Source organism: Hippocampus comes, unplaced genomic scaffold (genome assembly GCF_001891065.2).
Source record: "Hippocampus comes isolate QL1 unplaced genomic scaffold, H_comes_QL1_v1.1 scaffold171, whole genome shotgun sequence".
Classification (NCBI taxonomy): domain Eukaryota; kingdom Metazoa; phylum Chordata; class Actinopteri; order Syngnathiformes; family Syngnathidae; genus Hippocampus; species Hippocampus comes.
In genome coordinates, this window is record NW_017804806.1 from 229,518 (window position 1) to 234,773 (window position 5,256).

Below are 5,256 nucleotides of genomic sequence, written 5' to 3' on the forward strand. Positions count from 1 at the left end.
GCACTGGGGGGGGGGGGAAAACAAATCACAAAGACTGCGAGGCAAGCAGCTGCTTCAATAAAATATAGATCACATTTTGCAAACAAATGGCTTCATAAACGTGTCCACATTAAATAAGTATTTGGAGCATGGACATTTTCTTTAATGGATCTTACCTCCACTGTTAAGTGATGCGTGTTGAAATAAAATGTGATCAAGCGGGCGAAAACCCGGCAAAACATGTTGCTGTGAACTATTTCTCCCTGGCCTCAAACATTATTTGTGACATTTAAAAGGCAGCCAGCGGCTCATTCCCAGACATGGCTTTTTCGTTTGACCTCAAGCGAGTGATGAAAGCCTGCAGAGGACCAACAACAAGCAGTCGAGCAGCAATCGAGCTTGGGACCGTTATCTCTCCTGCAGAAACTTCTCGGCACTTCACAGGCAGAGTTCGGGTGGCGGCGGGGAAAAAAAACAGCGGTTGGAGAGAGCGGAAAAAAAAAAGCACAACTGGTGTGGACAAAGTGGCGAGTGAGGAAATAAATGAGAAGGAAAGGCTTGTTAATGAGAAATGCTATTTTTACCGCTTTGATGTCCCCCCCCCCCCAAAACACACCACCCCCATGCACATAAGCACACGGCTTTAGACAAAAACAAATTAGAGATGTCTACAGCCTCCCAAAGACATTAAAAACATATTAGCACAACTGCCATGCGAGGCTGCGGCCCCAACATTTGCACACGTGCTGTGTGTGCGGGCGTGCCTCCCCAAACTTGCCGAAAAGTAGCGAGTGCGTTGTTTGCACTTGTCCACGCTGCATGGCATTACGCATTCACCGTGACAGACGTTCCTTATGGCTCATAATAGACAAACAACATAATGGCACTATAGTTTCTGCAAGGCGAGATGACTCACAGGCGTACGATGATTAATTCCCCCTTCGGAGAGCCGTATAGAATACAAATCAACACCAAAGTGGTGATGAATGCGCTTTGTCGAACTTTTATAACTAATACAGATGTCAATTCTCTATCTGCTCCCGGGGTGTTATTCGTTCTGGCATGATGGGGATGGGGAGGAGGAGGAGGAGGCATGGAAAGAGTAGCATGTAGGATGAAGAAAGTTTCCAAAGATTAATTAGCGGAGAGACAAAATGGCTTTAAGTTGCCCATTTAGAACGTTCTTCAATAAGTGCCATTAATGTAGAGAAAAAAAAACAACACTTCTTTGGTTTGTTGCTTTTGGTGTGCCAACAGTTTCAGTAATTTTCAGCCAAACTGCACATTTGCCACCGCTGATTAACTGTACTGTAACGACGCTGAGAAGGTTATTTTAAATATATCCGGTTCATATTGTGACATGCACGACTTGGATTTATATCTGGGCGTTTGTTTAAAAGGGGAACAAGCTCAGATTTATTTGGTTTTCAAAAGATTTTTTTTTTTTCCCCAGAGTAAATAATGCAAGGTCCAACATTAACGGTGGCCCGATGGCTCTGAGCCAGTATGGCTCTCAGGCCATCACATTCCTCACAGATACGAGCCTGACAGGGCCATTACTGCTAATTTCATATCTAAATACGATTGGAATCAACACATTCTTGCTTTTCACATTGAATGTTTTATTTTATATTAATAGGACATTTTAGTATACTATATGTGGTATGTAATAAAGTATTTCAAATAAAATAACCTGAAAAAAAAATCCAGAAGTAACATTTTTTAAAGGCTTAAATAATACCGCATATATAATAAATAATCATTGAAACTCATATTATATTATGAATTGATATTTGTAATTGAATACTAATTGACATGAACCCAACAGACATCACCATAAAATTGTTATTACTTTCTTATTTGAGTCAACTGCTGTTAGGAGGGCGTAATGGTCAAGCTCCCGCACTTTTCGTACGGCGCGCACAAAATATTTGTGCAAAATATGTGAGCTTGTTGACCTGGCGGACATTTTGGGTGAACGTTAGCATTCTATGACCACTTCACTTAGCGACCTGATTCTGTTTGCAAGCCACCGGCATACAGTTGAAAAATCTATATTTCAATTGATAATTAATAACGACAAAGTGGACATGCGCCGCCGACTCTGATGAGAGCAATAAGGATGAACATGCCGACAAAAATATCGTATTTTCAGTGCAGCGTGTGAATGCACAACAAAGGAACGTAACAAAGTTTCGTACAAAACTCCCATAAAACTCAAGAATTTGTCACAAAATTCCAACGGAGGCTTCTTGAAGAAGACCAGATGTTTCGAGCATGCACTTTCCACCAAACACGCGGTACGGTGTAGAGATGAGTGGGTGGGGGCCGGGGGCGAAATGTAATGAAACTAGAAGAACGGCGCGAAAGGAAGAGGATAAGTGACACTTACACCGCATCTCAGTGCAAACGGTGACGACAGCCGAGATGAGGGAGGACGCCTCAAAATGAGCAAACAAAGAAACGGTTGCAATAACTGACCAGTGACTCCGGACCGCAGTTAATAGATCTAAATAGATTTGAGCTCCGGCACGACGCAGCTAATGCACCAGCACAAACAAACACACACACACACACCTATTGCGTACGCACAACCCACACAACAGCAACCCAGAATTGCTTTAATTCCACCTGCTGGCTTTGGAAGTGAGAATGGGAAGTGACATTTTACACACACACACACACACACACACACACACACACACACACACACACACACACACACACACACACACACACACACATTGCTTTGGTGCGTGCCTGCAGCTTCATTGGGTAGGTGGGGGCAGCAAGGTTGCAGGCTGCAATATTAAACCATCAATCACCCCACCCCCAAATTAGGCATTTTACATCACACAAGCACTTACGGCTTCCTTCCCCTCTCTCCCACAGGTGGAGTCCAAGCCTGGGGGAGAAGAGATTACATCACATAAGCAATGATGGTGCAGCAAGAGCCATGAATACATTACGGCGTCACATGTACGCAAGCCCGAACGCATCCAACACGCTAATAAATCATTATGAAGAAGATCACATTAACTTGTGTATTTTATTTGCGGGATTTTTTTTTTTTTTTTTTTTTTTACAAGGAGCTATATGAAGTATGCATAAGTTTCACTACAGCTCAATGCACACAAGCTTCTGGTCATAGAAAACGGAATACGTGATTGACGTAAATATTTACAATATTTCTAGAAATGGAAAACATTTTAGTTCATTCAGGAGGTGTTTGCTAGGGTGGGGGGGGTAAGATGTCGTTATTATTTGTCAACTGTGGGAATGCGAAGCCTTTTGTGACAGTTTGTGATTCAAGGTTGTATAAATAAATGACTTGACTTGACTTGAACCGTTCTTATGTCTGCGAGCCACTTCATAAAGACGGCTTGAAACACGATAGAATTCTTGATACGGCTGTTGTTGTGCCCATTGTTCACTCATCCCTCCCCTGGCTGCTCAACCCCTCTGTCCTGCTTTCCCTATCTACCCTTTGTCTCTCCATCTCCAACTAACCAGCCGAAGCAAACGGCCACCACGCGGCGCACAGCTTGTGGTCGAGGTTCCTTCCTCAGTGCTTGGAATTCATTTAGTTCACGATATAATCCAAAGTATATTTGTGTAAAGTCCACAATAAACACGGGCGAGTGCATTGCAGTCACCCATAGAAGAGCAGACAACTTGTCCGCTGCACTTTGGGTGTTTTTGATGATCCGAACATCTGTGGTATCAAAAGAGCAGGGAGGCAGGCCCCATTAACAAGCGCAGAGCGGCACCAGCAAAGGGAGCAACCGATGACAGAGCGAGCGTAGCGCCGGGGCTTTGAGGAGCGCGAAGGAAGGCTGGAGGAAAAACAGAAGCGGAGAAGGCACGCGGGGAATATAGGCAAGGAGGTTAAATGAAGCATGGGGCTGCATTTATCCCAATTAGCGACTGCAGGGGTCTCGTCTAAGAGGGGATACGTTGTCCAGCCCCATTAACAATGTTTATGGACACGGCCGCGACTGACTGGGGGATAGGAAGCGATGGCAAAGTGGGCACAAAGAAAAAAAAAAAAAAAACATTGGAGACTTAATGTTGTTTTCTTATATCGTCAGCCCCTTAAAATAATGGCCGAAGTCACAGGGGTCAAATTTAAGTCCCGGGGGCCAGATTCGGCCCGCCATGTCATTTTATGTGGCCCGTTAAAGCAAATCGTGGGTGTCAACTTCCATGATGCTTGCTAAAATCTGTCCCGAATTGCCAAATTGCCATGTGTCATAAATAATGTTGAGATTTTGGTATCATTTTTTTTTCATTTCATTTCAAAACTAGGAAGCCATCAATTTTTTTGTGTACAAGTGATGAAACGTTAATTCGGTTTCCGTTGTCATGGCCCTCCGAGGGAAGACGTAACTCCAAAGTGGCTCACGACTGATGAGTTTGTCACCCATGGCCTAAGTCATATTTTGACAAAAAATATATTTTTTGCCTTTAGCATCGCCTCATCATGCTGGGCACCTCTGCAAAAAAATCTGATACAACACATGTTTATTTATATAAAAAAAAAAAAAATCTGATACATCCTTAGCTAGTAAACAGCTTGTACGATTCTACCCCTGAAATTAAATTATTTAACATAACATTTAGAGAACAATTTAAAAAAAAAAATCGGTTGAGTTAGATTTGGATGCTGACTAAAAGATCAGCAAAATTAGGACTGTTGTAAAGGGAGCTGATTACGATAAGACTCATCTACAGCTCCGTGGCAATTTGTTTATGCAGTCACAATGGAGAGTGCAAATTCAGCAAACCATCAGACCTAACTCGACAAAAAAATTGGGTTCCCCAGTGTAAACAGAATTGTTTCCGTTTTTTCGTGTTTTCTGAAGAAACTGAAAAAAATGACTGGCCATTATTTGAGGAAGGTGACGATTTGTCACTTTCATCATTTTACCTGTCACCATCATTCTCTGGCTGTCACCCATCTAGTACTGCTTTGACGGAACCGTACACCTCGGGGTGCCGTTTTATTGATTTTTTTTTTTATTAACTCATTCACTGCCAGCTGTTTTCAAAGGAGAGTTCCCCAAACCACCAAAAAGAAAAAATAAGGTCCATCGTAATTGTTTGTTTGTGGGAGTCCGAAATCGCTATAAGTTAGTCAAGTGCCAAAAGAATGCATCGGTAGCGCTTTTTGGTGTCTGATTGAAGAGAAAAAAATAATAATATGAGTGCAGAAAGGTTTCCGGACTCACGATGACAAGTTCCAAAGGGTACCAAGATACCTGAAACTGACTGAAT